Raw genomic sequence first — 21,220 nt, forward strand, 5'->3', positions numbered from 1 at the left:
GGTTGGCTGGAAGAAGGCAGAAATTAAGGATAAAAGGGTCTTTATTAGTTCACAAGTGGAGTTCTGCAGAGGTCAGAGTTGGGACCATAACTATTCATATTATACATTAACGGTCTGGATGAAGGAACTGAGGGCATTATTGCACAGTTTGTAGATGACACAAAGCTAGGTGGTTGAGGAAGCAGGGAGACTGCAGTGAAACTTAGTCAAGCTAGGTGAATGGGGAAAGAATTGGCAGATGGAATACAATGTGAGAAAGTGTGATGTTTTGCCCTTTGGTAGACTATTTTCTGTATGAGGAAAAGCTTTGGAAATCTGAAACACAAAGTGACTTGGCAGTCCTAGTTCAAGATTCTGCAAAGGTTAACATGTTGACAGTTAGCAGTCGGCAAATACAATGCTAGTATTCATTTCAAGAGGCCTAGAATACACGAGCAGGGATGTACTGCTAAGGCTCGAGCTAGACCTCATTTGGAATATTATAAGCAGTTTTAGTCCTTGTATCTAAGGAAGGCTATCTTTGGAAGGGGTCCACAGGAGATTTTTGTGAATGATTCTGTGGATGAAGGTTTTATCATGTAAGGAACTGTTGAGGACTCTAGGTCTGTACTGGATGGAATTTAGAAGGATGAGAGGATAATCTCATTGAAATTTACAGAATACTGAGATGCCTGGAGAGAGTGGGCATAAAGAAAATGTTTCCAATAGCAGGAGAAATGAGGACCTAAGGGCACAGACTCAAAGTAAAGGGATAACCATTTAGAACTGAGATGAGGAGGAATTTCTTTATCAAGAGAGTAATTGATCTGTGGAGCTCATTGCCACAGAGGGCTGTGGAGGCCAATTCATTTAAGACAGAGATGGATAGGTTCTTCATAGATAAGAAGATCAAGAGTTATGGGGAAAAGGCAGGAGAATAGGTTTGAGAAACATATCAGCCATGATCGAATGGCAGAGCAGATTTGATGGGCCAAATGGCCTAACTCTGATTCCATATTTTAAGCTCTTATGGTAAACGGACTACTTAGTCATTGAGCTTAAAGCTATTCATGGCATCCTTCTGCATATTGTTATGATCATAATAAGAATGGATTAAGGGTGCTCAGATTCCATTATCTGATTCTGATACCTTTTTTGGGCTAAAAATGCTTTTACAAATGGTGGTTATGATCACTTGATAAGTTCATGTAATGCACATTGAATCCCTAAAACCAGCTATGTAGAATTATTATTTCAATCAAGTGGCACTGAAACTGCAAGAGTTTTTTTTTAAACCTCTTGTTCGACTCCCACTAACATAATAAATTCACATATTGAGAGATGAATTATTACCTGCAGATGTACAGATACCGGAATCTGCTTAAGACTCATCTTTCGCACTATTCTCTGCACAACAAGGAGAGAGAAAAAACGACATGGATTGATTATAACTAGAGCTCTGAAAGCTCTTCTCTCTCTCTCTCTCTCAATGTCCCTTTATTGCAATAATTGGCCAATGGAAAGCAACTTGGATCAAGTTGGACTCTAGGACACTAGCATCTTTGCTATTATGGAGGAAACAAGATGGCAGATAAGCAATTGGATTCATGTTTTACTCTACAATAAAGAATCTAAAACTTTAAGCAAATTATTTACTCCAAATACCAAAATCACATGGATCTATTTGCATGTGCTGCTGATGTCAAGACATTTCTTGCACAGTGATGTTCGCACCAACGTATGCACAGATTCCTATTTGAGATTCTAGCTTTTATTCTGCATAGAATTGTGTTCCTGTTTCGCAGTTTCAATAAACTATATAGTAGAAATTTACATTCTTTTTTTATTTGTTCATGGGGTATGAGGATCACTGGCTATGCCTGAATTTATTGCCCATTTCTAATTTTCCAGATGGCTGTTAAGAGTCAATAACACTGCTATGGGTCTGAAGTCACATGTAAGCCAGATCAGTAAATATGGCAGATTTTCTTCAGTGACTAAAGATGAGTTATTGGACAATAATCAACAGTGGTAATTGGTCACTCTAAGTTTTGTTTTTGTTCCAGAATTTAAACATCTGCCATGATTGGATTTGAATCCAAATTCTCAGAACATTAGACTAGGGTTCTGGATAGCTTGTCTTGTGACATTACCACTATGCAATAGCCTACCGATGATGTGAGATACAAGTGTTGGACTGGGTGGACAAAATCAAGAATCACACAACATTGGGTTATAGTCCAACAGTTTTATTGCAGTTTCAGATATAACTCGGTGTCGTGTGATTTTTGATTTAGCCTACTCATGTAATTAATGTGTTGGCGATAGCTCAGGCATACTTTATAAACTGCAGCATTATGTCATTCATTGTGCATTACAGAATAACAGAGTTAGCTACTGTCCCAAGTTTTATGTTTTGTCACTACTGCCCTAGATCATAGACATATTAGCTTGCTGAAGCCCATATGGTAAAGGGTCATTTCCAGCAAACTATCATCTTGCTGCCCAGTAAAAGGGTCATTTTTGGAACAGGCAGCTGCTACTGCAAAGTGGCACCACACTGTAGTGCTGTGCTATTGTATGAGTGAGTTCCTGTTCCACCTCCATGAGGTGAAACAATAAACATAACTTTCTTTATCTACGTTGTCTTTCTTGTTTGTACAAGACACTTCTACTCCATTCTCTGAAGCTTACGTGTTGTTATTTCATTCAGGTTCAGTTGGAAACAAAGCTCTCTTTCACTCAATAAATCTTTAAGACTGGCTTTCCTTCATTTTTGATCTAGTTCACATAATTTTATTGAAGTAATTTCGCTATGTACACAAAAAACATGTTTTGCAACTGATCAAAAAGAGGGAAGCCAATCACTGTGGCCCTTATCTAGTCATTGAAGCATTAACTGGCTATTGTGTATTTGCATATGGAATAGTGATCGCTATTAAAAAGCAAATTATAGTAGATGTGAAACACTTGGCAATGTGATAATATATTATAATTCTTTCTTTTCTTTGAATTCAATTAAAGGTATGCGAGATCAGCAACCTGAATTGACAAACATTATTGCTGTGTTTCCCAATTCAATGTTTGATAAGATCACTGATGCACAGAAACAATTATCAAAGTACATATTTTTAAAAAGTGTTGCATACACGGAATAATTCTTTACAGATTTTGCAGAACTTTTCTTGGTGAAGATTACTTACAAGTTTTCCATTACTACCAAAGGACAGTAATTAAATACTTAAAGCCAAGTGATACTCAAAGTTTGTGAGAAGATTTGTAGCTCGGGTGCTCGTTGTTGTGGATCTGTTCGCCGAGCTGGGAATTTGAGTTGCAGATGTTTCGTCCCCTGTCTTGGTGACATCCTCAGTGCTTGGGAGCCTCCTGTGAAGCGCTTCTCTGCTGTTTCCTCCGGCATTTATAGTGGTTTGTCTCTGCCGCTTCCGGTTGTCAGTTCCAGCCGTCCGCTGCAGTGGCCGGTATATTGGGTTCAGGTCGAGGTGTTTGTTGATAGAACAGGACAAAGGACCCGATACCCAGCATGAGCAAAACCAACGTAGTATACAAAATCCCATGCAAGGACTGCACAAAACACTACATAGGACAAACAGGAAGACAGCTAACGATCCGTATCCATGAACACCAACTAGCCACAAAATGACACAACCAGCTATCCTTAGTATCCACACACACGAATGACAAGCAACATGAGTTCGACTGGGACAACACTACTATTATAGGCCAAGCCAAACAGAGAACAGCCAGGGAATTCCTAGAGGCATGGCACTCATCCACAGATTCTATCAACAAACACATCGACCTGGCCCAATATACTGGACACTGCAGCGGACAGCTGGAACTGACAACTGGAAGCAGCAGAGACAAACCATTATAAATGCCGGAGGAAACATTACAGAAGCACTTCACAGGAGGCTCCCAAGGACTGACGATGTCACCTAGACAGGGGACGAAACGTCTGCAACACAAATTCCCAGCTCGGCGAACAGAACCACAACACCGAGCACCCGAGCTACAAATCTTCTCACAAACTTTGATGAAGAAAACTTAATAATGTTTGCTGACAACTCTTCCATTGTAGAAAATACAGGGCTAGGAAATTAATTAGATTAGAAATAAATTTTGATAATGTTAAATAAATGATTCAGATAATAGCCTAAAAACCTAGACTGTTTAAATCCCAAGTGCAGCAAAGTACTATCTAGTCTTCAAGGCCATCTGTATTGCATCCCCCCCTTTCTATGCATTTTCTTCTCCATGTTTCCCCATGCTGGGCACGAACGTACATCTTTCTCCAGATCCTCTCTTATCTCCTTCATACTCTCTTTCAGCTTATTTTATCCAGGACAGCCACATCTTGTTCCCTTGACCGCATTCTCATTACTCAGTTGAACACCCAGTTGCACCCATCCTAGCTGATTCTCTTTAAACACAATCTGTGTGTATAATTGCATGCTGTATATCCTGAATTGTTCAATAACTGTGTCAATATTGTTTTGGACCAGGCCAGATCCCCTCAAAACATTTCAAGAAAGTAGTCCAGACCCTTACATTTCTAGTTCTTTAAAGCAGGTGCAGAGTGGGTACTTCAGGAGTGATGCAGTTGGCCCAACCACTCAAATTTAAATGAAACAGAATTTATTTTTAGATAAACAAAAGAAACCGAAATTTAGAATAACATAACTATTTGAAAGCCCAATCCATTCTCCAGCAAATTAATGATGCTGTTCCAAATACTTGCAACATCCCCATAAACATCCCCTTGGCAAAAAAAAGGTAAAATCAAACACAGGTTCTTACAGAAGAGATATCAGAGAGAGAGGGAGAGAGAGCGAGAGGATTAGCATGGTGCTGTTTCTTTGGCTCCAGCTGATTCTCCAGGTTCCCAGCTAAAACTTGATCAGCAGCTACAAACAAAACAGCCAGACTGATAAAACCAAAACAAACCAGACAAAATCTGAGCTGCGAGAGCTAGCTATTCCCCTTTCATTGTAAAAATGCTTTTTAAAATCTTGAAAGCCTATTACCTGAGGCAAACTCTCATTTGCCTTTATAACCACCTGGAATGGTATATGCAATACCTTCTTCAATCTCTCATTCCTGCTCCAAGCACATCCCGTTAGAATTGTAGCTGTTACTGTAGAGCATCTCTTAGGAATGGTGAACCAAGTGAGAAAGCTTGTAAATTAACCAGTCTCACTCCGTCCATAAGAGAGCCTTTGAAGAACAACCAACAATTGTATATGAACCAGGAACAGACTATAGCATTTCAGGATCTTTGAAGAAGCTACTCTCATCAGAAATGTTAGATCAGTAAACCAAGTCTTATTTACTGTGATAGACTTTGTTCCTGAGGTTTGGTGTAATTCTGATTTCAATGATATACAATGACGGCGCCAGAAAACCCAAACACTCCACATCAAAACCTTTGACAGAAACTGAACAGAAATGTGTTACAATTGGAAAAAAAGTATTGTTATGTGAGGATGCAAACACTTTGTACATTACTACATGGCTTTGGGATTCTGGGTTGAAATGGATTGTAGACCACATTACAAGGATTTTTTTCTTGAAAATTCATTCATGGGATGTGGATATCACTGGCCCATGCATAGTTGCTCTTGAGAATGTGGTGACCTGTCTTCTTGAATCACTGCAGTCCATCTCACTACAAATGCTTTCAGACCTTTTGAGTTTCTCTGGCATTTTCTCTTTGAGCATTGATCGTATTCACACCAAGGCATCAAACTGAGTCCAATCAGAGTTTCAGATCATCTTGACCTGAGAGATTTGGGGTGCACGAGAGGGGAGATTTAGTTCCTGGGTTTGAGGTGAAGGGGTAATTTGAGTGATCCTTAATCCATCAAAGTAAATTAAAAATGTTAATACTAACCATCGATATCCACTACTAACCCACCAACACCCACAGTTTTCTGGAGCATACATCTTCACACCTTGCTTACTCTGAGGATGCAACCATCAAGCAATATTCTCCTCTTCTCCCTTGTTAGCATTCCACACAAATTTTCCAACATTCTCTCCAGGACACCGTGGGCCACTGCTCCTCCACTCTCAACATCTGCCCACACTCCCACAGCACCTTCCCTTGCAATCACAGACAATGTAACATATGCCTGTTTACTTCCTCCTTCCTCACTATCCAACTTACCAAACACAGGTGAAGTAACTCTTTGCCGGCACTTCACTCAATCTAGTCTACTGCATTTGCTGCTTACAACGTGGCCTCCTCTACAGAGGGGAGATGAAATACAGTCTGCTTTGCAGAACGCCTGCATTCTCTCTGTAAAAAAGGTTGTCTGCCACTCTAACACACCACTGTGTTCCCTGGCCAGCATCTCTGTCTTGGGCTTGCTGCAGTGCTCCAATGAAGCTCAGTGCAGGTTGAAAGAACAGCAGTCTAGATTAGAGTGGTGCTGGAAAAGATCCGAGGAGCAGGAAAATTGACGTTTCCGGCAAAAGCCCATCATCAGGATTGATGGAGGGCTTTTGCCCGAAACGTCGATTTTTCTGCTCCTCAGATGCTGCCTGACCGGCTGTGCTTTTCCAGCACCACTCTAATCTAGACTCTGATTTCCAGCATCTGCAGGCCTCACTTTTGTCCTGAAAGAACAACACCTCCATTTCTGCTTAGGGACCCTACAGCCTTCAAGACTCAATACCAAGTCTATCTGTCTGTCTGTCTGTCTGTCTCTGTCACTTTCTCTTTGCTCACACTTTTCTACCCCTTTCCTCCCTATCTGTTTTCTCTCCACAGATGTTGTCAGACCTGCTGAGTTTCTCTTGCAATTTCTATTTTTAATTAAAGAAGCAAATCCTATTGTGATTTCTCCAACCTCCTTAACCCCATTCCATAAAACATTTTTACAACTGAATAGTGATTCTTTCAACTAGAAATGTGGCTTGTCCCCAGTTAATTTATTTTAATAAAGAGCAAGATATTGAAAATCATTTCAATGCAAACTTATTAAAATTTAAGGCTGCTATCTTTCCTTGAGTCATCAGGTATTTGAACTCCAGCATGACCTTTGCATCTAAACTTCCAGCTCAGTAACTGTCCCCATGACTTGTCTGGACTTGTCCTACCTGCCTATCTCCTTTTCCACCTATCCACTCCACCCTCTCCTCCTTGACCTATCACCTTCATCCCCTCCCCCACTCATCCTTTGTACTCTATGCTACTTTCTCCCCACCCCCACCCTCCTCTAGCTTATCTCTCCACGCTTCAGGCTCACTGCCTTTATTCCTGATGAAGGGCTTTTGCCTGAAACATCGATTTCGAAGCTACTTGGATGCTGCCTGAACTGCTGTGCTCTTCCAGCACCACCAATCCAGAATCTGGTTTCCAGCATCTGCAGTCATTGTTTTTAACTCGTTGATTTTAACCCTACTGCGAATCCTCTTGCAAGGATGCCTGCCTTGAAGAAGTTTTCCTCCTCTCTCTACAAGAATCTCAGGGAGTCCCTCTCTCACTGCAACTCCCAGGTCAATTCCTCTGCCCTGAAGCTCTTCAACCATGTCGTGAAACAAACTCGCTACCAGAGCCACATTCACATCAATGTGGATTTCAACAGTTTCCTCATTTCCCCTTCCCCCACCTCACCCTAGTTCCAAACTTCCAGCTCAGTAACTGTCCCCATGACTTGTCCGGACTTGTCCTACCTGCCTATCTCCTTTTCCACCTATCCACTCCACCCTCTCCTCCTTGAGCTATCACCTTCATCCCCTCCCCCACTCACCCATTGTACTCTATGCTACTTTCTCCCCACCCCCACCCTCCTCTAGCTTATCTCTCCATGCTTCAGGCTCACTGCCTTTATTCCTGATGAAGGGCTTTTGCCCGAAACGTCGATTTCGAAGCTACTTGAATGATGCCTGAACTGCTGTACTCTTCCAGCACCACTAATCCAGAATCTGGTTTCCAGCATCTGCAGTCATTGTTTTTACCTCTGTACTATTTCCAAGCCAAGCCTCAGCACTCTCGGTTAAAATAGGGTGTGTCTCACATTGGGATGGACTATTCTGCAATTAGAAGTGTTGGTAATAATTTAGAGAGGATGGGAGCTTATTATTCAGCTGGCGGACATCAAGTGACCAAAAATAACTTCAGAACTTCTTAAGTGCAAACTCATCCTTTAGGAAAAACAGGAAAAAATTGCATTTGTTCAGAACTGGAGCAACAAATGGTGAAACCGAAAACAGGAAGTGCTGGAGAAACTCAGAAGGTCTGGCAGCATCTGTGGTGAGAAAAACAGAGTTAACGTTTAAAGTCAACAATTTTCTCTTCACAGATGCTGGCGGACCTGTTGAGTTTTTCCAGTATTTTATGTTTTTGTTTCAGATCCATTGTTCTTTGTTTTGATTTAAGAAATGGTGAACATTGTTGGTGAGAATAACATGAAATGATACACCTTTTATAAATACACTGTCGATCATCAATTAAATAGTGGAAGGTGCTTTTCACTATGCTGCCTATACACAGTGATGACCTGCTCACTGATAGTGTAGCTTCCGCTAGAGACATTTGTCTCCGGATTACATTACAGCCTAAACCCAAACCACGACAGAGTTGAAGTGAGGGGAGTGTAACTGCCATTGACATCTGGGTGGCATTTGTCAAAAGATAACAAGGAGCCTTAACAAAACTGAAATCTAATGGGTCTCAGAGGTAAGCTCTCAAGGTTTAGAGTTATACCTAGCACAAATGAAGAATTGGATAGAGCTCTTAAAGATAGTGGAGTCAAGGGGTATGGAGATAAGGCTGGAACAGGATACTGATTAGGAATGATCAGCCATGATCATATTGAATGGCGGTGCAGGCTCGAAGGGCAGAATGGCCTACTCCTGCATCTATTGTCTATTGTCTATTGTCTATTGACTGTTGTAGTTGTTTAAAGTTAATCATCTCAGGACCTGAACATCACCGCAGGGTGCTTCAGCATACTGTCCGAAGCCCAATCATCTTTACCTGCTTCTTCAATGAATTTCTTTCACATAGTGTCAGAGGGGGGATGTGTGCTGATATTTGCACAATGTTAAGAAAGTGGTCAGCTCATGATCATGTCTAACTGGAGAGACTGTAAGTATCTCCTTGACATTCACTGCCATTACTATCACTGAATCATCCATCATCGACATCCTGATTGTAACACGAATGACCAGTCACCTAACTGGACTAGCCAGAAAAATGTTGTGGTTACAGCATTCTTCCAACTATGTTACTGATATGGAGCTAATCTAATCTGTTGGGGCTGAGGATAGCTCCATGCAGTGTTCCATTGCCAGTAGGTGAAGAAACCAACTCATGAGAAACCAGATTGGCCACAAACACAGAAAATGAAGAATATGCCAGAATATCAGGTGCTGTGGGCTGTTTGTCTGTTGTTGACATTGCTGCCAAAACAATGTGGTCACTGATCATCATGTTGGGCACATGCTGCCCTGCAAGTGAAGTTGACATTTTTCTCCAACATCAGGCAGAACAGGTGAGAGGATAAGAATTCTGCAATTGATCATTTGTCTCCTGATTCTCCAAAGTATCAAATCAAAATGCTTGATAGCATTGAAGACTAAGTAGCTGACTTGATAACCATGCCATCCACCACCATGAACATACATGCTTTCTTACACTGGCACACAATGACAGTAGTGCAAACTCTAGCACTACTGAGGCTCCTTTGACAGCACCTTCCAATGGAACATAGAACATTACAGCACAGTACAGGCCCTATACTATTCCATTATCATCCACATGTTTATCCAATTAGATTACCTACAGTGTGGAAACAGGCCCTTTGGCCCAACCAGTCCACACCAACCCTCTGAAGAGTAACCCACCCAGACCCATTTCCCTCTGACTAATGCACCTAACACTATGGGCAATTTAACATGTTCAATTCACCTGACCTACACATCTTTGGATTGTGGGAGGAAACCCACATGACCATTTAAACACCCTTATGGTTGACGAGTCTACTACTGTTGCAGACAGGGAGTTACATGCCCTTACTACTCTCTGAGTAGAGAACCTACCTCTGAGACCTGTCCTATATCTATCACCCCTCAATATAAAGCTATGTCTCCTTGTGCTAGAAAACACCATCTGAGGAAAAAGGCTCTCAATGTCCAACCTATATAATCTTCTGATTATCTGATATATCTCTATTAAGTCATCTCTCAGCCTCCTTCTCTCTGAGGAAAACAGCCTCAAGTCCCTCAGACTTTCCTCATAAGACTTTCCCTCCATATCAGGCAACATCCTGTTAAATCTCCTCTGCATCCTTTCCAGTGCTTTCAAATCCTTCCTATAATGCGGCGACCAGAATTGTAGGCAATGCTCCAAGTGCGGGCACACCAGAGTTTTGTACAGTTCCTAAACTCAATCTCTCTACCAACAAAAGCTAACACACTGTATGCCTTCTTACCAACCCTATCAACCTGGGTGGCAACTTTCAGGGATCTATGCAGAAGAACACCAATGGGGTTAGCACTGCTGCCTCACAGTAGCAGGACACAGATTCAATTCCCGCCTCTGTGTGGGGTTTGCACATTCTCCCCGTGTCTGCGTGGGTTTCCTCTTGGTGCTCTGGTTTTCTCCCACAGTCCAAAGATGTGCAGGTTAGGTGAATTGGCTATGCTAAATTTCCTGTAGTGTTAGGTGGATCCATCAGGGGTAAATGTAGGGAAATGGGTCTGGATCGGTTGCTCTTCAGAGGGTCAGTTGCTCATCCACACCACCAAGAATCTTACCATTAGCCCAGTACGCTGTATTCATGTTACTCCTTCCAAAGTGAATCACCTCCCACTTTTCCACATTAAACTCCATTTGCCACCTCTCACTCTACTCTGGAGCTTATCTATGCCCCTCTGTAACCTGCAAAATCCTTCTGCACTGTCCACAACTCCACCAACTTCAATGTTATCTGCAAATTTACTAACCCAACTTTCTATACTCTCATTCAGGTCATTTATAAAAATGACAAAAAGCGGTGGCCCCAAAACAGATCCTTGCAGTACACCACTGGTAACTGAACTCCAGGATGAACATTTCCCATCAACCACTACCTCTGTCTTCTTTCAGCTGCCAATTTCTGATCCAAACTGCTAAATCACCCTCAATCCCATGTCTCTGTATTTTGAGCAGTAGCCTACCGTGGGGAACCTTACTGAAATCCATATACACCACATCAGCTGCTTTACCCTCATCCACCTGTTTGGACACCTTCTCAAAGAACTCAATACGGTTTGTGTGGTACGACCTACCCATCACAAAACCGTGTTGACCATCCCTAATCAAATTATTCCTTTCTAGATGATTATAAATCCTGTCTCTTATAATCCTTTCCAACACTTTATCCACAATTGAAGTAAGGCTCACTGGTCTACAATGGGATGTTTGCTAACTTCCAGTCTTTTGGCACTATTCCTGTAGACAATGATGATGTAAAGATCAAAGCCAAAGGTCCTGCAATCTCCTCCCCAGCTTCCCAGAGAATCCTAGGATAAATCTCATCCAGCCCAGGGGACTTATCTATTTTCATACTTTCTAGAATTGCTAACACCTCCTCCTTATGAACCTCAATCCTGTCTAGTCTAATAGCCTGTATCTCAGTATTCTCCTCAACAACATTGTCTTTTTCTAATGTGAATACTGATGGAAAATACTCATTTAGTGTCTCTGCTATCTCCTCCGACTCCACGCACAACTTCCCACGACTGTCCTTGATGGGCCCTAATCTTACTCTAGTCATTCTTTTATTCCTGATATACCGATAGAAAGCTTTAGGTTTTTCCTTGATCCTATCTGCTAATGATTTCTCATGTCCCCTCCTGGCTCTTCTTAGCTCTCTCCTTAGGTTCTTACCGGCTCACTTGTAACTCTCAAGCGCCCTAACTGAGCCTTCATGTCTCATCCTAACATAAGCTTTCTTCTTCCGCTTGACAAGAGATTCAACTTCTTTCGGAAACCACAGCTCTCTCACTTGACCACTTCGTCCCTGCCTGACAGGTACATACTTATCAAGGACACACAATAGCTGTTCCTTAACAAGCTCCACATTTCCCTGTAGCTTCCTTCCCCATCTTATGCATCCTAAATCTTGCCGAAACACATCATAATTGCTATTCCCCCAGCTATACCTTTTGCCCTTCCAAGATCCAAAATCTACACTGTCTGGAAGGACAAGGACAGCAAGTACATGGGAACACCATCACTTGCAAAGTCCCTTCAAAGTCATACCCCACCCTGACTTGGGGTTTTATCGTTGCACCTTCATTATCATTATGTCAGAATCCTGAACCCCACCCCTCCTCCCTTGCAACACTATGGGAGTACGGACATCAAATGGACTGCAGCAGTTCAAGAAGATGCCGTGCAATCATCTTCTAAAGGGCAAATGGTGATGGGCAATAAATCTTGACATTTCCAGTTACACACGCATCACAAAACAAAACAAACACACTGACCATTTCACATTATCCAGAGTGTGCCTGAGAAACATAATTGTGGAAAATAACCACATCATATGAGGTTTGACTTTCATTCCTCACAGTATTGAAGGGAATCTGAAGTTTGGCTGGCTTCACCCCTCATTTCTCGGCAACCCATTTGCCTCTTTAAAAAAAAACACAAGCATTAGCTTCACCGAGCCAACACAGAATCTCATCTGTGTACTTACAATGCGAAGGTTATATGTCATAAACAATAAATCAATAACAATTTTGAGTACGTTAACAGTTTGGCCAGACCATCTGCTGAGCAATCCTTGGAGACATAGAACATTGACAGATAAATTGTGTTTTGTTACTTTATTTTCCTCCCTGTCGATCAGTTTGATCTTCCTTATGTTTAAGAATGGTCCTTGAAAAAGAACTGTGACTCACATTTAATTGAACCATTTAAAGCCAACACGATCCAATTTAACACAAACGTCTTCTTGGGGCTTTTTGTAACTTCTCTGACTAGTTAGATTCTCCAGAGGGGCAAGAAAAAATGAGTTAAAATTTAATCAAATTCAGCAAATATTTAATGGTATTTGGCTGGAAGTTTAGAAAGGGCAAACAAAGCTGAAGCATATATCCTCAATTAACAAATTGAGAGAGGGACTTATCCAGTAAACCACAGAACCATCAGTTGACTACATGGTTGGTGTGTACAATGATGATGCCAACAGCATGGGGTTCATTCCTTGTTTTGGCCTGGCATTATGCAATGACAGAGAACTCGAAGAGAACAAGAGAAAGATCGAGCCACGTAGACCAAGAACATTCCAGATTAACTGACCATCCAAAAGTCAAATTAGGGAGAAAAAAAGCTGCAGATGCAGGAATCCAAAGTAGACAGGCAGGAGGCTGAAAGAACACAGCAAGCCAGGCAACATTAAGAGGTGAAGGAGTTAACGTTTCAGTGTAACCCTTCTTCAGGACTGGGTTATACCTGAAACATTGACTTCTGCACCTCCTGATGCTGCCTGGCTTGCTGTGTTCTTCTATCCTCCTGTTTGTCTACACTCTAAAAGCAAAGTGCTGCAGTTGCTAAAAATCTGAAAAAAAGGCAAAATAAGGATGTAAAATTCTCAAACTTCATCTTAACCTGGGTCACTTAAAGCATGACTCACTAAAGGGAGCATGTTACTCTTCAGAACCAAATAGCTTAGTATTGTTCCAGACACTGAAGTGCCTGTGGCTGCAATACATACGCCATGAGCTAGAATAGACCCTATTGAATCTTTTAGTACTACTTAACCCACATCTTTTAGATTAGATTAGATTAGATTACTTACAGTGTGGAAACAGGCCCTTCGGCCTAACAAGTCCACACCGCCCCGAAGCGCAACCCACCCATACCCCTACATCTACATCTACCCCTTACCTAACACTACGGGCAATTTAGCGTGGCCAATTCACCTGACCTGCACATCTTTGGACTGTGGGAGGAAACCGGAGCACCCGGAGGAAACCCACGCAGACACGGGGAGAACGTGCAAACTCCACACAGTCAGTCGCCTGAGGTGGGAATTGAACCCGGGTCTCTGGCGCTGTGAGGCAGCAGTGCTAATCACTGTGCCACCATGCCGCCCACATCTGGTTCTTATGTTACTGGAACCAACATAAACATTGCCCCAGTGGCCACAATTACTCTGCTGAGGGAAAATGCCCAGAAAATGGGAGCAGATCAATAAAGGGCTCTGCTTTATTCTGAGGTGGGAAAAATGTTTTGCTTTTCTTTCTTGGGTGACCAGAAGCAGAAATGGTAAAGCTGGATTCTAGCAACGAGGTGCTCAATGTGGCAATAAGTATTGGCAGGATTGAATTTGACTGTGATGCACACACTGTGCTTGAATAGCATATTGACACTTACGCTTGCTCATGAATAGTGAGCAAAGTACCCCAGAGAATAGCCCTATTTAAAAAAAAATATTTCTGAAATGAGTCAACAAGTAGGGGAAGGAATGCAGTGGAGAAAATCAGCACAGAAAATCTGGAAAAAGTAATTAAAATATCAATTAGAATAATGCAATATTGAATGAAAAATTTGTCCATGTTATCAATTTAAGGGGAAAAGCAAATCCGGATGGGTTAATTTCTCCAGTGATTTAGCTTCAAAATCTTTTTTTTGCCCTTCTCTGTGATTTCTGTCATTGGCAAATGAAACTCTATTTATAGCCATTTCCTTGTCCTGGCTTTGCAAGTGGTTTTGACTTTTTAAAGGAAGCAGCTCTATTTCTTGGTTCAGGGTGAAACTCAGCAGTGAACCTGGCAGATGCATTTCATGAATAAATGCATCACAAACGATCAAACCTGATGGGAGAGTGATGCATTAATTGCGCACACATTGTTCTCTCATGCCTATCATGCAACTCATGAAGTCTTGTACACCGTGCTATAGTTGACCATTTCATCTATGTCCCTTATCGTTAACAATCACTAATCCCTTTTGAATGTTGATGATATATAGAAATGGCTGTACTTTGTTCCAGCTTTTATATTTCTGACCATGCAATTTTGTTAACTCATTTAAAAGAAAATCCCGAGTTGATCACCATGCAATAATGATGGTGAAGCATTGTTCATGCAGTTAACCAGCCATCTAATTAAGCATTTAACCAATACACATAATAATGGTCTTTAATATTGTCTATAAGGGATCTTGTGACATAGTGGTAGTGTTCCTACTTCTCGGTCAAAAACCTTGGTTTCAAGTCCCACCTACTCTAAAGCTGTGCCAGAGCAGCTTGGTTAAATGCTGAGTAATCTTTGCAAAGAAAGCCTCAAGATAAGAGTTGGCGACTTTTCAGATTTGTGTCTTGATGTCTTCAGTATTTCACAGGACTGGTACATCACATGTCTGTGTTGCCTCTCTGGATTTAATTAATTAAGGTTAATCTTATGGGCATAGTTGCAAGTAGACACAGGCAATAAGAAAGCACAATTTATTATGTTTCTATTACAATTTTCTTTAAAGATTTTTGTTTATTCTATCTAAAAGAAATTGGAAATATTGTATGAAAGCTGTCTGACTGGACAAGATGGATGGAGGAGCAGGTTGCCTTGTGATGAGAGGTTTGACAGGCTGGACTTTAGAAGAGTGAAGAATGTTTTGATTGAAGGTTATAAGAGCCTGAATGGTCTCATTGAGGCAGATGTGCAAAAAATGTTTCCTTTTATGGGTAAGTCCACAACGAGGGGACACTGTTTTAAAATAAGAGTTCACCACTTAAGGAATGGGATAAGGCTGAATTTTCTGATAATTGTGCAACTTTGGAATTCTGTTCCTCAGAAAGTGCTGGAGGCAGAATTAGTGCATGTTTGTGAGGTAAAGGCAGATGAATTCTTACTGGGAAAGAGAATCACTGTTTATCATGAGTGACTTGGATATAGAATTTGGAAGACAAACAAATCAGTCATGTCTGAAAGTCTGAATTGCTTACTTCTCCTTCTACTTCATATGTACTTATATCTTACAAAACCTTCCAGAATTTGTTTCAAGAGAATTAGAAACCCTGCCGAAAGCCTTTTGGTAAGGTTCACTTCACAGTCTTGGCCCTGCAGGCACCTCTTGTTGTTCAAGCATAATTCAAAAGAGGCAACTGACTTACTGGGAAGTCAATCAGGAGGCCTCACAAACGTTGCTCCAGTTAAAATAAAAAATAGAGGGACCTCAGAAATAGTGCCATGAAGTAGAATGTCAGGGTAAAGAAGAAGGAAAGTAGTTATTTAAGATATATGAGCAGGCAAGTGTGTTGTGATATATTCTCATAGGAAGGTTGAGGAGATACAATACTTAATAAAGAATGCAATTCTAAAGCAAATGTGGGAAGGGAGATGTAGAGGTATGTAGCCATGAATTATCAAAGGTGGCAAGGAAAGTCGTGAAAGATTTAAGAGAATGGCTTCAGGAATACAAGACTTCAGTTATGTGGCAAGATTGGAGAAGTTCTCCTCAAAGCAAAGACATTTTAGAGAAGTTTTGACAAAAAGTGTTCAAAATCACAAAAATTCTGGACAAAGTGTGCCTGTGGTGTGATGCAGATCATACAAAGATCCCAAGTTGCTATTGCAACATAACATCCTGCTAGAGACTGAAATTACTGTTGTAATACTCAAGGGTGCAATTTTCTTCCCACCCCATGGTTGACCAGAAATTTATTCAGCTCTTGTTATGTGATGAGAAGATGTTCAAGTTGATAATAAATCATGTTACAAACATAAGTTCCTTAGCCATCTTATCCTCTGAGTGGGACTCAAACTTAGAGTTTCTGATTCAGAGGCAGGAACACAACCCACTCTGCCACAAAACCTCCTCTGGACTGAGATGAAGAGAAATAGTGTCCATTAGAAGAAGGACGATAACCAGAGAACATAGATTTGAGGTGAGGGGATGAAGTACCACTGACATAATAAGGCAAAATATTGTTCTGTAGCGACTGCATAGGATTTGGAATGTGATGCCTTAGAGTCTAAAGGAGTATGTACCATTATGTCTTTCAAAGAGAATTTGTGCAGCATTTAAAGAAGGAGAAATTGAAGGTCTATGAAAAAAAGTGCTGCCATTTCTTTCCTACTCTCTCTCTCTCTCTGGACTTCTATTCTTAATTAGTTGAAGTTACAGATTCAGTTTAATTAAATTTGATGATTTTGAGTTGAAAAGCCAATGGCAAGCCTAATAATTCAAATACATGATGGCCATCAGTTGGCTGATGGAGATAATTACCAAATACATTACTGGTTCTCAAATTCCAAAGTACCACCATTCAAGTAAAGTCTATGGCTTTAAAAATAGCAACAGCCAAAACATGCAAGTCAACTGTGTATTTCCTGAGGATTTCAATGCTGTGCCATCATAACTTTGCTATTAATAAGGTGAATAACGTTTCCATGAATTTCCAGTGCGGTTATAGGAACCACTGTAGTTTTCAAATGATGTTACCCTGTGCTGGACTCTTGGTCTATCAACTGTCATACCATCAGTAGGTAGCACTTGAATACATACCAACCTGCACCAACGTTACTCACCAGATCAAAATGCAAAAACAGCTAACAGCATGAGAAAGTAAAGACTGGGAATGACTCCTGAAGATTTTGTGATTAGCTGTTGGAATTTAGATAGAAGATTTCAAGGAACTCTCCACTTAAATCTTGGATCCCTGTTGAAATTTCATTGCAGTTATAGAAGATGAGTATGAGACATTTGAAGGGTTTCTCAGAAGGAATGTTATGTAATCACAAACATAGAGTACATATTTCTATTTGTGAGATCTATATTAAGAACATGAAAACAATCACTAAATTTAATCTTCTCCTTAAGTTCTTATCTAGTTTATGTTTGCATGGCAACTTTTATAATTTGGGATTTCACAAATAATTCATAACCAATATAGTTACAGTCATCATTATACTTTACATCTACTTTGCACTTAGCAACTTTATATAAACATTGAAATGAATAACCCCAGTCTTGCTGATTGAAGGATAGGTTTGAGCAATGCTATTCATCCAAACCATTCCCTGGCTCACTGAATAGTCAGATCTTGGTTGAATACTTGATATGAAAGGCAGAATTCATAAATACATTAATAACAGACCATCTAACAAATTTGTATTGTCAGCAAATAAATCTCAGAGGTCAAACGTTGACCTTAGCTTTCTTTTCCCTGTTGGGGTTTTGGACTTGGCATTGGTAGCATCAATTTAATGCTGTGTGTAATGTGAAGGCAAAAACCTGTTTTTGTTCTCTTGCCTCTTCAGGTTCTAAACTCTCCTGCTATTTTGAGATCTGATTTGAAATATCAACAATGCAAATGTATAACTTGTGGCTTCCTTCTTTCTGTCTTCCAGGCAGTTTGATATGAAAACCTGCTGAGTCTTTAAGTGGAATCTTTGGCATTATTTCTTCATCACTTAATATAGCTTTCCTTCCAGCTGAGAAATTGCTTTTCTAATGTTATTTCACAAGACCTGGAGTAAGATGAAAGTATAAACATGGCATTATTGGGTGTAGCATACATAGTAATGCAGTGCATGACTGCACTAACGTCCTAAGGCAAATGCAAGCTGATACTTACAAAACTTTCATTTGGTTTGTTAGAATTACATTTTTGAACAATTCTCTTAACAACAATAAGTTGCACATCAATTGCCTTGGCTGATCATCAGCAATCATATCCGATTTCAGCATATTAACATCTCAAAGCTTTAGGAATCTGTAATCTATTATAGTGGACAAGAAAACCCACTTACAGTAAATGGCATAAGACTTCCACACTGTAAAAATAATGATGATGAATTTCAGATAGAAGAATTTTAATCCAGATCATAATTTCAAGATTGAGGCACTAACCACCAAGAATTTCGGCCAAAGCTGGGAATTTGTGTTGCAGACGTTTCGTCCCCTGTCTAGGTGACATCCTCAGTGCTTGGGACCCTCCTATGAAGCACTTCTGTGATGTTTCCTCCGGCATTTATAATGGTTTGTCTCTGCCGCTTCCAGTTGTCAGTTCCAGCTGTCCGTTGCAGTGGCCGGTATATTGGGTCTAGGTCAATGTGTTTGTTGATTGAATCTGTGGATGATTGCCATGCTCTAGGAATTTCCTGGCTGTTCTCTGTTTGCCTTGTCCTATAATAGAGTGTTGTCCCAGTCAAACTCATGTTGCTTGTCATCTGCTTGTGTGGCTACTAAGGATAGCTGGTCATGTCGTTTCATGGCTCGTTGGTGTTCATGGAGGCGGATCGTTAACTGTTTTCCTGTTTGTCCTATGTAGTCAATGACACAACCAGCTATCCTTAGTAGCCACACACGTGAAAGCAACATGAATTTGACTGGGACAACACTACTATTATAGGACAAGCCAAACAGAGTACAGCCAGGGAATTCCTAGAGGCATGGCACTCATCCACAGATTCCATCAATAAGCACATCGACCTGGACCCAATATACCGACCACTGCAGTGGACAGCTGGAACTGACAACCGGAAGCGGCAGAGACAAACCAATATAAATGCTGGAGGAAACAACACAGAAGCACTTCACAGAAGGCTCCCAAGCACTGAGGATGTCACCTAGACAGGGGACGAGACGTCTGCAACACAAATTCCCAGCTCGGTGAACAGAACCACAACAACGAGCACCTGAGCTACAAATCTTCTCATAAACTTTGAACACCTACGTGCGAGAGACGCTAAGACAAGCCAGGAAATGGGAATCCTGTGCCAACCGCCTAAGTGCCACATACAAACAACTCCGGTTCCTGCATGAATGCCAAAAGAATTGAATCCTTCCACCATGAGTCAGATACAAACCACCAGTCAACAACCCACAAGCCAGGGACACAGCCAGACAGAACGGATTCAGGATGATCCAGGTAATGATTACAGAGGCTCACAACAGATTTCACAAATACAGACAAGAAATTGTGTGCCAAAAATCGTTAATTTCAAAAACCACCAATCAGGAATGGACCCGGACCTTAGAACAGGCCATCACCATAGGACAGAACAGGACCACACACCGCAAAAAAGCGGCACTAAAAGAAAAAATGGTCAAACTAACACACAACAGAGAGGACACCACAACACACACCTGGGTTAGAAACCTCTCCCACAGACAGCTCACAGACACGGAATAAACAATACTGGCCAAGGGACTCAACTGCAACCACAGGGATGCCAAGACAGCAGACTTCCTAGCAGCACTAGAATGCACGCTCAGGAACAATGGACTGACAGAAGAGACACAACAAACAGTGAGGCAAAGTATTGTACCTATGATAACAAGGAAAAGGCAATTACATAACCTCAACATCAAGGAGAGGGAAGCACTAAAATCACTAAGAAACAATAAGAACATAATCATACTACCAGCAGACAAAGGCAGAATGACGATCATCCTAGACAAAGCAGAGTACATCTAAAAAGTGCAACAACTACTTGCAGATAACAACACCTACCAAAAGAGGGAGTTTGACCCCACCCCACAGCTCACCAAAAGGATAAACAACACACTGAGGAACCTGCAAAAAAACGGACAGATAACCAGGTTTGACTTACAAAGAATGAAACCTGAACGCAACAACACCCCGAGATTCTATGGACTACCTAAAGTGCACAAACCAGACATCCCACTCAGACCAATATTATCATTACAAGGGACACCATCACACAAACTGGCTAAAGAACTACAGCAGAAACTGAAACACCTGATCAGCGGATCCAGACACTCTATACAGGCAACACAGGAATTCTTGGACATCATCAGAAATATGCACATAGACAAGGAAGAAACCATGGTCTCATTCGATGTGACGGCACTGTTCACCTCTATCGACAAAACCCTAGCCAGAGAAACAATAGCCAACCTGCTGGACATACAGAACAGACAACAGGACGTTGATCCTATCAACAAAGACGGCATACTCAGACTACTGGACCTGTGCCTCACAACACACTTCACATTCAACAACCAAATATATGAACAAATCAACAGCACACCCATGGGCTCACCCATCTCTGGACTCATAGCAGAAGCGGTTTTGCAAAGATTAGAACAAAGAGTCTTACCGCAAATTCAACCCAAACTCTGGGTCAGATATGTGGATGACACCTTTGTAATCATTAAAAACACAGAAATAGAGAACACACACCGGATCATCAACGCCACACTCACAGGAATCCGATTCCACTAGAGAGGAAGAAAAGGACAACTAACTCC

The sequence above is a fragment of the Chiloscyllium punctatum genome, chromosome 5, assembly GCF_047496795.1.
Source record: "Chiloscyllium punctatum isolate Juve2018m chromosome 5, sChiPun1.3, whole genome shotgun sequence".
Lineage (NCBI taxonomy): Eukaryota > Metazoa > Chordata > Chondrichthyes > Orectolobiformes > Hemiscylliidae > Chiloscyllium > Chiloscyllium punctatum.